At 41.0% G+C, this 17,212-nt stretch overlaps 1 protein-coding gene across 2 annotated transcripts in view; it reads right to left on the reverse strand.

Annotated features, from left to right (window-relative positions):
* DOK6 (docking protein 6) overlaps positions 1 to 17,212 on the reverse strand; it is a 257,390-nt gene that overhangs the window by 15,178 nt on the left and 225,000 nt on the right. The window lies entirely within an intron of this gene.

The raw sequence follows: 17,212 nt of genomic DNA on the forward strand, positions 1-17,212 counted from the left end.
GTATGGGAGATTGAACTGGGTTTTTATCAGTTATTTTTCATATTTAAGTACCCATATCAAAGGCTAAAAAATGTGTTAAGAATACAAATTGCAATTTTGCAAAGTAGCAGAGAACCTGGTTTATGAAGATACTCCTCGTTAAAATTTATTGAGTACTACAGAGTACCAGGAAGTGTCAGACATTTCACTTAAGTTATAAGCAGTTAGGCAGACATGAGCAGAGGAAGGGCGATGGGTCAGGTATGGGTCAGGTAGAGGTCACCAGGGCAGAAAGTCCTGGGGCTTTGCAATGGGAAAAACTGGGAAAACAAGGACCTCACCCCCAGGATAACCTTTCTTCCCCTAGCATATTAATGGTCGATGGCCACGGAGTTTACTGGTAGATCTCCTGACCTTTCCCTCCCTAAAGAAAACATCTAAGCCTCAATTGTATTTCTGCTCCAGGCCCAGAAGAGCAGAAAAGGCAAAGTGACTCCATGGCTGCTCCAGGACCAGCTGAATTGACTAATGACCCCCTGCCCTGGCCCCAACCAACCAATGGAAACCAGGATCCTGAAAGAACACACCTGGAAAGCTGATAAATATTCTATTGAGAGCCTCCCCTAAGACCTCCCCTAAGATTCTCACCTAAGAGAGATAAATACCCCAACACAGCCAGAAGCAGTATTTCAAAATTGAGCTCATCTTCCTTCCCTACCCAGTTTCCTCAATGGCACCCATTTACCTAACAGCCCAGGTCAAAGAGCTGGTTCCATTGTGGTCTCCTGGCTTTTCCATCATCTCTCCTCCAGCTGTCAGCCATCAAGCCCTGTAGATTCTACCTCCTTAAAACCTCTTGAATCCTTCTATTTTCTTCATGGTCACTACCTCTACCTTGAATTTCTCATCAGGTTTATGACTCTAGCCACCAAACAGGTTTCCTAACAACAATGTCCACTTTCCTGTAATATGTTCTTTGCCAAAGTGATTATGAGCCTCTGGTGAACTCTCCCCCTGGTACCTTTCCAGGATATAGGTAAACTCCCTAGCTTAGGAGTTCAAGCTCTCAATGGTGAGTATGAAATTCTTTAGTTACCCCCATATATAAATTCCATCACTTGTACTCCTCTCCAGTAAAAAAAAAAAAAAAAAAAAAAAAAAAAAAAAATCTATGTAAGAACATTGCTTACAAATATGGTTTTAAGATGAATGCCACAGGGCTCCCTTCTAACCAGACTGCTACCTGTAAACTCTTTCCTATCTATAGATGTGGAAGTGTATTGGAGTTTCCTCTAAGGATGCTCTGATTTAAACTGTTCTCACGTCTCCATTCTCTTTTCCCGTTTCTACCTCACAACCTCTGCTCTAAGACCCCCCTCCTCCACCACGTGCAGGTCCCAGAGAAGGCACGCTCTCTGACCCATGACACAGGCTTCTTCCTCTGTGTGGCATGCTAACACAAACACTCATTTGCATTTCAACTCTTATCAGGCTGATTCCTTTTTTTTTTTTAATTTCATCTAGGAAGTCTTACCCAATCCTCCACTATCCCACCCAGCCTGAGCCAGAAGCTACTGGTTTTTTTTTCTCTTATCTCTTTACCTTGCATCTTGTCTGGGAGCTTATACTGAACTAGAGGAGAGGAAGTTTATTTACTTTTGCATCTTTGGAACCTTATAAAATGCCACATTCTCAGCAGGCACTCAGTAAATATTAATGAATAAAACGATGAAAAATGCATGCAGCAGCTCACTCCTCTGCACAGTTAGAGCAGAACATAGAGAGAAATGCAGCTCTCTTGAGATTGTCTTCTTTGAAAGCCAATAATTATCTGTTGAATTAAAGTAATTTAATTATGTGGCCTGGTCTTGGTGAATGGGAAAATGACAATCCTTTTTAAAATGAAAATTTAAATAGGACAAGGCTCCCTGTGATTGTCTAATGTATGCTATAGGTAAAAATATGAGACTAAGGAAATGTGTTTTTTTAAGCATCCTTACAATACCTGACCCCAATGAATGTATCATTTTAAAAGGTTTTAAAAATCTAAACAGATGTGGGCTTAGTAAGAAAACGAGGAAGAGAGACCTATGTGGTGAAAAGTTTGTTGTAGACAATCCTCCACGAGTCTCTTGCATTTCTGCATGTTTTGTGAGCAGAGGCACTGGTACCCTTTTTTTCTGGATTATCTTTTCAAGGATATTTGTAGAACAAACAGCCTTGGAAGTTAGATATGGTGTCTTCCCTGGAGCATAAGGGAAGATTTGTTCGTGTCCAAAACAATAAAGACAATGGCTCCCTCTGGGACAGATGCCCACTATAAAATATTAAGGTTCCCTAAACTTGTGGTTCCTCTCCCATAACAAAACCTACTTCGTGTGCATCTTTATGTTGGTTTCCTGACTCTATTTGCATCTCTATTGGGGCATAAATGTTGGTACTCTGGAAAATGTTATTGCTGTGAGTCTCTGACCCAGAAATCTCATGTCTCTTTGGCCAGAATCCACTAAACTGTGTATGGCAAGCTAACTTGCTAGCTTGCACATAGGATGAAATCTTAAATCCTTAACAGTTAATAATGATATTTAATGATTCCCATGCTAAGGGTAGTGCCTTCCAATTTTTGTTGGATTTTTATATTTACCCATTATTTGATAAGAGTCAGGGAAATCATTCCTTATCTGAAATATACATCACATCTTAATGTGATAATTTACATGATAACTGACCAACAGGACAGTTTCATAAAGACAGCTGGTATACAAAAAAAAGAATAAATATAGACAAAGTTTTCAATAAAGAATAGAAAAATAGGTAACTGGCCCTCTTACTACTCAAACATGAGACTGAAATAATCATTAATAAAAATTTAATTTCTAGTAATGACAGTCTAGTCACCTGAGAAGAAATGCCCAAATTATTTGTTATAAGGCAGATTTTGTTGCTGTTATTGTTTTCATGGGGAGAGTCTTTTCTTCCAGTGTTTTTTTTTTTTTTTTTTAAGAGTAGCATGCTATCCACATAAAGATGAAATGAGAGGGAAAAATCAGAACTCATTTGATTTTCACAGGGAAGAAAGAAACATTTATTTTAGGCTAAACACAAAGCAGGGAAAATGAATGATTCCTGTGGTTTTAGAATGAAGCTTTTATCCTGTCAGAGGCTTTGTTAAAAACAGTGAAGCATGTTTTAATTCTGAATATGGAAAATTGTTCTCAAAGCTTTGCTGCCCCTTAAAATCACTCTAAGAGATGACTGCTTCACTACAATGGGGTACTTTAAAGACAGAAAATAGAGATTACAGGCTAAATCGCTCGCATGCTGTGCTGGTTAACGTTCAGGAGTTGATTCAGTGGCGAATAGATCTCCTATCAGAGTCCTTTTGTTAAGATAGTTTCTTTTGGTCCCCCTGGCAGACAGTTGAACTGAATTGAGAAGATGCAGTCATTGTGTGTTTTAGAATATCCTGTTACTGGCTGTTAGACCGTGTGATGGAAAGCAGAGAAACTGGCCCATGCAGGAAGTGTGGTGCAGAGGTTTTGAAAAGCAAGTGGAGAACCAGGCATTCTCTGTTTTATTGATAACTTTCAATTACTGACTTGTCTCATGATTCCAGACCATTTTAACTATGGGCAATTTCCACAGGATGGTTGACACTGGATTCTACTGACAAAAATGCAGCAGTGCAATAAATGAATGGCCAAGGGTTATGTTACTTTAATATTTAGAAGTTATTTAGCTTTTTAATTTAATAATGATAGGTTCAGGTGTGTTTACATGTTGTATCTGTGTGTTTAAATTTACAATTTTGCACCACTTTAAATCTCTGAGAGGAAAGAGATATATAAAAGTACTAGTAAATTTAAGGTTAAATGTCCCTCCTTCTGTCCCTTTATGCTAATCCATGCATCTTCTGGAGTGAATCCATGCACAAAGGCAGCTTGATTCTTGTTTGGCTTGCACTGAAGTGTGTATTATTGGGAAAAATTCATCAATGATGTGCATAATTATGCATGGTATTCTGCCTTTTACTTTTTACTGAAAATCACTACTTTAGAAAGTTTCATTAAGTATATATATATATATATATATATATATATATATATATATATAAATTTTTGTATGTATTTTTCTTTGTAGCAGAGACTACAAAGCACAATAATTTTTGTTCATTCAGGTCCTTGAGATTTGGAATGCTAGTGTGGGGATGGTGATTAAGATCATTGCCTGAAATCCCATTCAGTCTCTGGGAATGAATGTGCTGAAATGGATCTGGGACAAACTGCAGTGGATTCCTGGGGAAGACACAGTCCACACATTCTCACAGCTGCTGCTCGTTTGATGAGCAGCCGAATTTTAGATGCTTTGAAAATCTGCATCAATGAAATATTTTTGTCTAGACTGTTTTTTCCATTTCCTTCACACTTTACCCATTGAGAAGAATACATGCTAAAATCAATGGCTATTATCCTAAGACTAAGATAACGACATGGATTAAACTGAGTGACACATTAAAATCAAGAAACACATGGAACTCAACAAAAGCAGCCAAGATCCAAGAGTTTACTCCTAGTGAAATGATACCACCTGCCTAATGCCCATGTATCTGTTAGAATATTCCTTGCTTCTAGAGCAGGCGTGGGCAAACTACGGTCCACTGGCCAGATCCGGCTGTTCTATCCGGTTCTCTTGCTCTCCCCTTCGCTCCTTTACTTTGAATTTATATTAGTTCACACAAACACTCCATCCATGCTTTTGTTCCGGCCCTCCGGTCCAGTTTAAGAACCTATTGTGGCCCTCGAGTCAAAAAGTTTGCCCACCCCTGTTCTAGAGTAACAGGCAGACATTCTCTGATACAAACACTAACAATCCTATCTAATAAAGAGCAAATATGCAAATTGACCATCACTCCGTCACAAAGATGGCAGCGCCCATAGCCACAAGATGACGGCGCCCAGTCCCCTCAGCGCTGCTGGAATCTCCCAGTCCTTTCAGCCCAGCTGCGGGGGGAATGGGCAGGAGCATGGTGCAGCCAGACCCGCCCTCAGCCCCCCCGCCAGCCACCCAGGGCCAGCCCGAGGTGCAGGCAAGCCTTGGATGGTGGCTGCCCAGCCAACCAGGGCTTCCCGACGCTCAGGTAACCAGGGTCGGCCAAGGCTTGCACTGCCAGCAGTGGCAGCAGCAGAGCTATGATGGGGGTGTCACCTTCCCCTGATTGCCAGGTCGCCTCCTGCCCCTGAGGGCTCCCGGATGGTGGGAGGGGGCAGGCCGGGCTGAGGGACACCCCCCCTCCAGTGCATGAATTTTCATGCACCAGGCCTCTAGTCTATAATAATAAAAGTATAATATGCTAATTAGACCAGACCTCCTTCTGGATGTCCTTCTGGACAACCTTCTGAATGAAGCCAGGGCTGCGAGGGAAGCCTGGGTCCCAGATGCCTGCCAGTGGCCAGAGGGAAGCCTAGGTCCTCGGTGCCAGAGGGAAGCTGCTGCCGGCAGCCAGGGGAAGGAAGGCATGCTCTTGCACGAATTTTGTGCATCAGGCCTCTAGTAGTAAAATGAAAAAGTCCTTTATTCTATGTGTGTAAAATTTTGTTTTCAGTATATTTTTTATACACATTGCTTTACTGAACTCTTCCAATAGCCTTATGAGGGGAGGCCTGAGGAGGATTATCTCTCAGATTTCACTGGTAACAATTGGAGGCTTGAGTGACCACCAGGGTTAGGATTCTCTTTCGTCAAAGTCCTACTGGTAGACTCTGCTGGAATTGTTGCTAAGATACCATTCTGCAATTCTTGCTGATGGACTTTGTTCCTCTCCTCCTCCAGGTTCTATAAGCTGAGCATTCAGTGGTCAGGAAGAGTTCCAATTCCAATATTGTAATTGATTCTCTTAAGGTCATCAAGCTCTAGGCTTTGGTCTCTGCCTTCCTTTCTCCCTGGGGGTCCCTCCCAGCCCTCCTCTAGCTCCTGGCGCCTTACCCCAGCATCTGCTACCCCACGCCCTCCCTTCTGTGTTAACCCTCTTGGTCAAGGGCACATGTTGAGTTGATAAAAACTGTGAGGAAAAATATATTATTCTGGAACCACAAACACAAAATTACCTGCACAGAGTGGACCTCTTGGACCACTCTAAAATTGCACTCTCTGTAACTTTCTCTTTACTCCACTTGATTTTTCTTATTAGCATTGACACCCTTTGGCATTCTATAATCTATATAGTGCATGCCTACTTTTCCCTGTTTGTCTCCTCTTCTAGACAGTAATGCTCCACAAAGACAGAAGCTTTGTTGTGTATCACAATGGAGATAAATATTTATTTTATCTTGATGAATGGCAATAGGATATTCTTAGGGAAGTCAGATCTGAGGTTCCTTTTGACTTTTTCTGTCCAGTAATTGTGTTTTCTTGTCACTCACAAAATCGGACAACAAGAGGTGTAGTTGCATGGAATTTTAGCATTCATCAGTCACCCAAAGGTTTTTCTGAACACAGACTCCTGGGCTCCATCCCTAGAATTTCCAATTCAGCAGGTTGGGGGTGAGGCCTGAGAACTTGCTTTTCTAACAAGTTTCCTGGTAATACTGATGCTGCTAATTTAAGAACTACTGGCCGACATAATTTCAAATTCCCTTAAGTTTTAACCATTTGTGAGTGGAAGTAAACAGATAGGGGTCACTGTCAATAAAACTATGTAGCTTGGCACTTTTGATAATGAGCAATTAATAATGGAATATGCTCATAATATACCTGCCGGCATCTCCTGACCAGGTCTGCCTAAAGCCTGATGGGAATCCAATATTGGTTTTATTTTCCATTTGAATATATGATGAACTTGAATGGCTAGTGTTTACATCAGAGACATTTGTAGAGACATAAAAGCCAATTTGCATGCAATCTGGTTCCCGAATGAGCTTGTCATTTAACATAATAATGTTATATAATAGCCTGCCCAGTGATGTGAGTCTCCAATTACCTAGCCTGCCTTGTAAAATATTGATTCTTAAGGTTGATGATAATGAGACTACAGTGATTGATAAGTGGGATTTATACTGTAATTCTGGATCTCAGAAAATTAAACCAAAAAGGAATTTATTTGAGCTGCATAGCTTGTTTGTAGTCAAGGCAGCAGCTGCAAAATTTATGTCTCTTATCTATTATTCTGCTAGGTTCATGGGTTCTGAGGGAAATAATCCTATTTTCCAGCTTAATAAATACAGGGTGAGCTCATTAATTACTCTGAGAGTAATGTGGCATTTAGTGCAGACACTAAAAACTGTACTGCATTGAGTATTTGACCTTTTACAGCATTAAAAGTTCGAATGGGCTAAAACAACATATAGCACAAGCCCAAAAATAGAATTAGCATGCTTCTGTAATTTTTATATTTTATCCTGCTGCTTTCCAATAAGAATTTATAGGCAGCAAGCCATCTAAAAAACAAAATTAAAATTTTAAATTTGTAATGGTACCATTAAATATACCATTTGTTATCTATTATAATAAAAGGGTAATGTGTTAATTAGACTGAACATTATTCTGGACGTCCTTCTGGACGAAGCTGGGGCTGGAGGGAAGGAGCCTAGGTCCCAGGTGCCAGAGGGAAGCCGGTGCCAGCAGCTGGGGGAAGGAAGGCCTACTCTTGCATGAATTTTCATGCATCGGGCCTCTAGTAGTAATTATAATAGAACAATTAATTCTCTTTGGCTGGGTTCTACTTTGTTGGAGGACTAAAAAGAGCCCAGATACGAAAGCCATTTAAATCGGTATAATGCAAATTTCAGTTTATTTTAAAACTTGGAAACACATGCAAGAAATCTTGAAGGAAAAATAAACAGTAAACCATCTGATCTATTTTTTTCTTTTTAGCATACACACACACACACACACACCATGAATTCAATTTCAAAAATCAAATAATAATGAAGGGAACTAATTATGCTATCCCTCCTCTCAATAATAAAATAAAAACTTGTTAGAAAGGACAGGTGCAATTCAAATGACTTTTCTTAATATTTATTCACATATTTGCACCCTAAGAAGTTTCCATGAAGCCTGCAAGCCTTTAGTCGCGGCTTCTGGAAAACGTGTGCTGCTTGTTAATCGAGAAGGCACAAACATTACCATAGATAGGCCTTATATCAGATCAGGGATTATTTGGAGAAACTATGGCCTATTTACATGTGGTCATGTGTATTTGAAAAAGGACTCCACCAATTTTATTTTTCATGGATTAGTCCATCAACATCCTCATCTCTTGGATCATTACTTCTCATTACTCACTTCTTTTATGCAAAGCTCTCCATGACCTTGAAGAGTGCTTCATGTCCCTGTCCTCCCAACTCCATCCTCCATAAAAGGACAGCGCAGGTGCAATAAAACCACCCTCAAAAGTGCTCCTGAACTTCAGTCCTCTGAGATGAAAACGCTGTTCTCGGTGATGAGTTTAATGTCTCACCAGTCCGTGTGCCTCGGTTAGGTCATAAACTGTAAGTGCAAGAACTCTGTCTCTTTATATGCTGTACAAGCTCTGACTTATTGATAACGCTTCATCCTAATAATCGTTAAACAGGTGGGTTTCAACTCGCTCCAGCAAAGCCTCCACTTACACCATGAAAGGACATTAAATGGAGCTCCCGCAGGGCAAGGACTTACTTTGTTTCTCAGCAGACATTTATTCTGACCCTTATTTTTTCCCCAGGGCTCAACTTTTGCATTTTTTAAAATATATTATTATTTTTCAATTAAAGTTTACCTTCAAATTATTCTGTATTAGTTTCAGGTGTGCAGCATAGTGGTTAGCCAATCATGTACTTTACAGAGTGGTCCCCTTGATATTTCCAGAACCCAATTGGCACCCTATATAGTTATTACAATATTATTACTATCTTCCCTATGCTGTACCTACATCCTGCTGACTATTCTGCTAATTACCAATTCTTTACTTTTATCCAACTCTGCAGATACCATTTGGTAGATACCCCTCACCAAAGTCTAATTTAGAGACTTTGCTGTTCTGTGTGAGTCTAATGTATGACTCACACAGAACAGCAATACCAGTTGGTGGTTTGTGTTAACATTTGAGATGACAGAACTAGCATATATGCGAATATGAAAGTCTTGGCTTAAGATTTCCTGAGGAAGCTTAAGAAGAAGTTTCACTTCTAGTTCTAAGATAAATAAGTCTTGGGGATATAATGCACAGCTTGGTGACATAATACTGTATTGGAAAGTTGCTAAGAGATTAGAGCTTAAAAGTTCTCATCACTAGAAAAAAAATTTGATGTTTAATAGCAAAGCAAGCAAGCAAGCAAGCAAACAAACCAAAAAGAGGAAACCATCCGATGTTTGACAATGAGAATTGGTTATATCAATGATGCTACAGATACACGGCCTGGAACGTTATGTAGCCATTACAAATGGTATTGTTCAAGGATATTAATTGTGTGGGCAAATGGCTGTGACATATTGCTAAGGAAAAGGCAGCTTAAAAAGGTAGTATGAAAAGTAAGATTCACTGCTTCATGTTTCCAGAGTGAACGTGATGGCTGGAGCTACAGCAGTCATCTTGTAAGCATGAGTTCCAAGTATGAAGATGGGAAGGGAACATGCAATGCACAGAACAGAGGCATAGAACCCCTGGGATTCCCAATGTCATTACAGAGAAGCTAAACCAACAACAGCAGCCAATTGATGAGGCTTTTTTACATGATGAAGAAACAAACTCCTATTGGTATAGACACTGTCAGTTGGTTTTTAATTTACTTGCAGACAAAAACATTCCTAATTATTAAATGAGGTCCATGAGCAAAATTAGATGGTGAGATTGTAACTATCATTTAAAAAATACTATGAGTCCCACCTTATAAATCAATTTTGAAACTGTGTTTAATGTTTTTGTTATGATGCAGACTGGAGTAGGTTCTGTTTCCTAATAATGGTTCCTAAAATGTTGTTTTCCTTGCAATCAATCAACCTTGGAGTGACCTAGGTCACTAGGTCACTCCAAGGTTGATTGATTGCAAAGGGACCAGAGGACAGGTTAAATACTGGACACGTGACCATGAGTAGCTGAAAAAAAGAAGAAGCATGCTGTGTGTTTACCAAGGCTGTTTTCAGAAATAAATTGTAAAAGTCTAGAATTCTAAAACTGTTCTGAAACAAAAATAGAAAAAGTCTGGGCAGGAGAAAATATTACATGAAACTTCCCCCCTTAAAATGATCAATTCTGACACAATAAAGTAACAAAGCTTTTTGTGTATAAAAGCAAGCCTATTAGCCATGTATATAGATAAAGTACATTTGGATGAATCATGTTTAATAAGAGCACTTAATATATTTCCCAGAAACATAATGGGTAATTTCTGAGCATAAGTGATTTCTGACAAGAGGAACTAAACAGAGGAAAAATGAATGTAGATATGATTTAGTTTCCTTGTTATAAGCAGTTTGAAATTATAATGGGAAAGAGCAGAAACTAATTGTAATATAGAATATTTTAGAACCCCATTTAATGAGAAGCCATTTGGTAAGTGGGGTACCTAAAGAAAAGTGTTAAAATACTATGAAACTAGGGAAATTTATAGGTTAATGGCCTCAGATTTCATTTACTGTTTCAATGCAATAAAAAGGGAAGTCAAATTGAATGGCTCCCATTTTAATGTTTTATAGCACATCCAGAAATAAAGAAAAACTAAAAATAGTAAAAACAACTCCATAGAAATAAGCTGAACTACACGTTTCTTTCCTGTGGATTTCAGTTTGTTGCCTCAAAATTGTGTATGCTGGAAGCAACTCCTACCCCTTGAAAGACAGCTATTATAATTACTTTTATTTGCTTTTATATTAAAGTCAATGGCTTGGAGAAGTTTGAGGGTTTCCCAGCTGATGGCATCTGGCTGGAACCACTGACGTGTGAGTAACTGGAATAGAAGGCCAGGTCGTTAAGCGGCAGTGAAGTGTCTGACTCTCTGGACTGAGCCACACCTCGGTTTTATGATGCTGCTTCTTCCTCAAATGACTGAAGCAGCCTGACTACTCAGGACATTGGTTCTGCATGTACAGCCATTACATTTAAATCTCATGGGAAAAATCTTGTTGCTACAATGGTCTCATTCATAGAGCTTACTGATGGGTTAGGGACACTTATGATCAGGAAAATATCAGAGGTGTTCGAGCAATGCTAAAAAGTATTGCATCTGCCCTGGCCGGTGTGGCTTAGTTGGTTGAGCATTGTCCAGTGCATGGGTCAGGGCTTGATCCTGGTGGGGGGCGTACAGGAGGCACTGATTGATGGTTCCTTCTCTCATTGATTTTTTTCTCTCTCTCTTTCTTCCTTCCTCTCCCTCTAAAAGTCAATAAAAATATTTTTAAGGTATAGGCATCTTTCTTTTTATATACTGTTGATGGAGAAACACTTCATATCTTTCCCCCCTTTTTTCCAGAATGGACAATTTTAGTGATTTCAGAATGAAAAATGCTTCCCAGAGCCTGTGCATTGCCTTTGGGGTCAAGGGCAAGTGAGAGCTAATGACTTAATCCTAATATATAAAAACCCAGGATTCATAACAACCGAAGGCTCGACCGACCAGAAGTCAGTCCTGCAGTCAGTGCTGGGTTGCCATGGTGACCCAGCACTGACTGCTGTGGCTGCGGGTGGGGCGACCCAGCACTGATTGCCGAGGGGGCTGCGGATCAGGCCCGGAGAGAGGCTTGGAGAGAGAAGCAGCGTCTGATCTGTAGCCTCCGTGGCAGCTGTTAATCAGCCCTTGCCTCTCTTTTTCTCTCCAGGCCTGGCCAGCAGCCGCACCTCTCTTTCTCTCTGGGACTCCACAGGGGCTGCTGATCAGCCCCACCTCTCTGATCAGGCCTGGAGATAGGCCCAGAGAGGCTGACTGGCATAGAAACTGACCAATCAGAACCAAATCTGGGTGAACTGTGAGGAGCCAATGGCTGCCTAGGAGGCGGAGCTTTTGACACTGACTGGCATAGAAACCGACCAATCAGAACCTAATCTGGGTGAACTGTAAAGGCAGAACCTAAGGTGGGGGGCTGAGGAGGGGTTTTAAGGGCAACAGCTGTTTGGTGTAAGGTGTAAGAAAGCGGTTCAATTTTTTAATGACCGGTTTGGCAGTATAGTGCATATGGTCTGGCTATCAGTCCAGATATAGGGATTATATATTTTTGTCTGCCAGGAGCATCTCCTCCTGCTGAAAAAGGCTTCCCTCCCCCAATTTAAGCAAGCCAATCCTATATAATCTATACTACTAAAAGGGTAATATGCTAATTAGATCAGGTTGACCAATCATCTTCTGGACGTCAAACTTCCAGAAAAAGCCATGGTGGTGGGGGCTGAGGTAGAGAGGGCAGTTGGGGGTGAGATCAGGCCTGCAGGGGAGGGCAGTTAAGGGCGATCAGGCAGGCAGAGGCAGTTAGGGGTGATCAGGCCAGCAGGGGAGAGCAGTTGGGGGCGAGATCAGACTGGCAGGGGAGGGCCATTGGGGGCAAGATCAGGCCAACAGGGGAGGGCAGTTAGGGATGATCAGGCAGGCAGGCAGAGGCAGTTAGGGGTGATCAGGCAGGCAGGCAGAGAGGTTAGGGGCCATCAGGCAGGCAGGCAGAGGCAGTTAGGGGTAATCAGGGAGGCAGGCAGGTGAGCGGTTAAGAGCCAGCGGTCCCAGATTGCGAGAGGGATATCCGACTGCCGGTTTAGGGATCGGGACTAAACTGGCAATCAGACATCCCCCAAGGGGTCCCTGACTGGAGAGGGTGCATGCTGGGCTGAGGTAACCCCCCCCTTGAATTTTGGGCACTGAGCCACTAGTTTATTTATAAAACAAGGTTAGGTATTCCCATATTTAAAATATCCAATCTTGAATATTGGAGGGAATAATGGCGGTGGAATAGACAGATGTGTTCCAAGCCTTGTCCCGGAGCAGAAAGAAAGAACAGCTGAGGGTCGCACAAGGAGTGTTTGTTGGCTGGCTGGGAGACAGCTGAATTCCAGAAGGAGGTGGGAGACTGCTAAACGGGGTTCCCCTGACCTGGCAGCACCAACTGCGGCTGGGTCCCCTCCCGGAGCTGCGGGCTTGGACACGGAGTCTGCGCCATCTTGATCCGGAAAGTGGAGCTTATCGGAAGCCTGAGAATCCACAACTGCGGCACCCAAGGAACGACTGCGAGCCCCAGAACAACGCTCCCCAATTGGCGCAAACACACGGGTTCAGAGGAGCTCTACACTCCACCACGGAAAGGTCAGATTTCGCCTGGGATAAGGTGAGGCCTCTGGTCCCGGCGGGAGAGAGGAACACGCGTTTTGCGGGAGCTGGAGGACCAGGGAAGTCTGTGCCTAGAAAAATCCGTGGCTGTAGGGGCTGGCGTGATCTGTGATTGTGGAAAGGGGTCCTCAGAGCTGCTAAGAGAAGGGCACTCTAAAAAGCAACCCATTTTGATCTGATGTGCAGGGACACCCTAAGAATTTCAGGCAGTCCAGACTTACGCGCAGCCCCTGCGTTCCCTGGGTGCCTGGGCTTACGCGCAGTCCTGGAGTTCGCACAACTGGGCTTTTTCCTCTTGAAATTCTTGCTTCTGATTACTAAGCCCAATACATAGGATCACCCAGTTGGGGACACCCTGGGAGACTGCAGGGGAAAGTTGTTTTTCTGGAACCTGGGGATCGGAGCAGGGAGTGACTATCAGAGAGTCAGCTCTGAGGCAGCCCACTCCCACAAACCGGTAGTGAGTGCCATAGGGAAAGAAGGCTCTAACACTGCCTAGAGAGGCCATAGATAGACCCGGAAGTCAATCCAGAAACACTGCCACCCAGGGGCTGAATCACAAATTGACTCTTGTGTAATCAAAAATAAAGGAATACAAGAAATTAAGACACACCGCCTGCTTAAAATCAGGACTGGCTTACAACACTGAAGAGCAGTGGATCGCAGGGAACTGCAATACTGTCTGGACTGAGAAACAGGCGTGCCAAACAGAAAAACAGAGGAAGTGAATGACCTTCACTACTTCACATCTTATTTTTACCTTTTATTTTTTTATTTTTTTTATTTTTTTTATTTTCATTTTTTGCATCTTTTAATCAAGAAACTTTCTTTTTCTTTTTTCATCACTTGATTTTACCTTTTTAATTATTACATTTTTATTTTCAATCCGTATTATTACTACTGCTATTTTATCTTTTTTTTTTTTTAAAGTGTCATTTTATTTTCTCTTCATTTTTTTTTCTTCATTTTATTTTGGGATTAGGGTTCTACATTCTATTTTTATCTTTCCTTTAGCATCGTTTCACTCTATCTCAAATCTACCTTTAGGCCATCACTCTCTTCCTAACCTTCCCCTTTTCAGTGTCCTGTTTATCTTACCCTTTTACTGCTTTAGATTTTCCCTATTCTTTCTGTTTACCCCTTGTTAAAATTTCACCCTACTTACATATCTAATCTCCAATCCCCTGCTCCAAGTCCACATACACCTCTCCCTTCGCTGTCTGAGCTATCCATAAACTTGTCCTTCTCTCTGTCCTTTTGTTGTTGTTTGCTTGAATGTAGATTATATCGAATTTTTATGCTTTTTTGTGAGATTGTTCTACTTATTCTTCTTTTGTTTATTTTTTTGTTTGTTTTGTGCTTCAGCTTTCCCTTGCCTCACTCCATATTAGTTGGTGTTGTAGTTTGTACTAATCCCCAGGCACTTGTTGCTGGCATTTGCTGGGATTAGTGATTGTTCTATTGGAGTTTTATCCCCAATATATATAGTCGGTTCCCCTTTCTCTCTTAGTCACTTTCTTGTCTCTCTTACTTTTTTTTTTCTTTACTTTCCCTTTTCCCAGTTTCATTTTCACACTCCTTTTTTCTTTCTTTCTTTCTTTCTTTCTTTCTTTCTTTCTTTCTTTCTTTCTTTCTTTCTTTCTTTCTTTCTTTCCTCTTCTTCTTTCTCTCCTATCACCTAATTTGCCTTTCTCTGGTGGTCACCTATATTGGAGGTTATTAATATCGTGAATACATTCCTGTTCAGTGCCTTGTGAGTTGTACCTGGTAGTGCTGTAGTTTGTGCCTTTAAATCAACCCAGGAGAGAGAGAACTACATAACCAGACACCAGAGAAGAGAGACCATGGGGAGACAAAGAAGCAGCCTGCATATGAAAGAAAAGCAGGCATCACCAGAAAAGGAAGTAAACGAAATGGAGGCAAGCAACCTTCCAGAAAAAGAATTCAGAGAAATGGTCATAAGGTGGCTGAAAAGAATGGAAGACAAATTCGACAATATGAGCAAGAACCAAGAGGAAATGAAGAAGAACCAAGAAGAAATGAAAAATGACATCGCTGCTGTAAAGAACTCAATAGAAAGCATCAAGAGTAGACTAGAAGAAGCAGAGGACCACATCAGTGAGCTAGAAGACAAGATGGAAAAAAATACCCAAGTAGAGCAACTTCTAGAAAAAAAAAATTAAAAGGCAGGAGGAGTCTAAGGGAACTTTGGGACAACACGAAACAAAACAACATCCGCATAATAGGGGTTCCAGAAGGAAAGGAAGCTGAGCAAGGAATAGAAAACCTCTTCGAAGAAATAATGACAGAAAATTTCCCTGATATAGGGAAGAAAAAACCCACACAAATCCAACAAGCTCACAGAGTCCCAAGCAAAATGAACCCCAAAAGACCGACGCCAAGGCACATTATAATTAAATTGGCAAACACCAACGACAAAGTAAGAATCTTAAAAGTGGCAAGAGAGAGACAGAAAGTTACATACAAAGGAACCCCCATCAGACTAGCAACTGATTTCTCAACAGAAACTCATCAGGCCAGAAGGGAATGGAATGAAATATACAAAGTCATGCAAAGGAAGGGTCTGAATCCAAGAATACTGTACCCAGCAAGGCTGTCAATCAAAATTGAAGGTGAAATCAGAAGCTTCACAGACAAAAAAGGACTAAGGGAATTTATTACAACCAAACCAGCAATGCAAGAAATGCTAAAGGGTCTCCTGTAAAAAAAAAAAAAAAAAAAAAAAAAAGGAAGCGAAGAAGTAACACAGGGGTAAAGAATAGGAATGGCGACAAATAAGTACCTATCAATAATAACTTTAAATGTAAATGGATTAAATGCCCCAATCAAAAGACATAGGGTAACGGATTGGATAAGAAAACACGACCCATATATCTGCTGTCTACAAGAAACCCACCTCAGAAAAAAAGATGCACACAGACTGAGGGTGAAGGGATGGAAAAAGGTTTTCCAGGCAAATGGAACTAAAAAAAAAGCTGGGGTAGCAATACTTATATCTGACAAATTAGATCTCAAACTGAAGGACATAACAAGAGATAAGGAAGGCCACTTCATAATACTAAAGGGAGCTATCCAACAAGAAGAAATAACTCTGGTAAACATATATGCACCCAATACAGGAGCACCCAAATACATAAAAACACTCCTGGAGGATATCAAGGGAGAGATTGACAGCAATACAATCATAGTAGGAGACTTTAATACCCCACTATCACCATTGGACAAATCCTCTAAACAAAACATCAGCAAAGAAACATCAATCCTAAATGACTCACTAGACCAGATGGAATTAATTGACATCTTCAGAACATTTCACCCCAAAGCCACAGAATATACATTCTTCTCAAGTGCACATGGGTCATTTTCAAAGATAGACCATATGTTGGGACATAGGCAAAGTCTCTTCAAATTCAAGAAGATAGAAATCATATCAAGCATCTTCTCAGACCACAGTGGCATAAAACTGGAAATCAACTACAATAAAAACAACCCAAAGAAATCAAACACATGGAGACTAAACAGCATGCTATTAAACCATGACTGGGTTACCCGAGAGATCAAAGAAGAAATAAAAAACATCATGACAACAAATGACAATGAAAACACTACAATCCAAAATCTATGGGACACAGCGAAAGCAGTCTTGAGAGGGAAGTTCATAGCTCTACAAGCCTACTGCAAAAAACAAGAAACAGGGGTAATAAATTACCTAACCCAACAACTCAAAGAGTTAGAAAAAGAGCAACAAGAAAAGCCCAGTGTAAGCAGAAGGAAGGAAATAATAAAGATCAGAGCACAGATAAACGACATAGAGACCAAAGAAACAATACAAAAGATCAACAAAACCAAGAGCTGGTTCTTTGAAAGGATAAACAAGATTGATGAACCTCTAGCCAGGCTCACCAAGAAGCAAAGAGAGAGGACCCAAATAAACA

Source organism: Plecotus auritus (assembly GCF_963455305.1).
Source record: "Plecotus auritus genome assembly, chromosome: 8".
Classification (NCBI taxonomy): Eukaryota; Metazoa; Chordata; class Mammalia; order Chiroptera; family Vespertilionidae; genus Plecotus; species Plecotus auritus.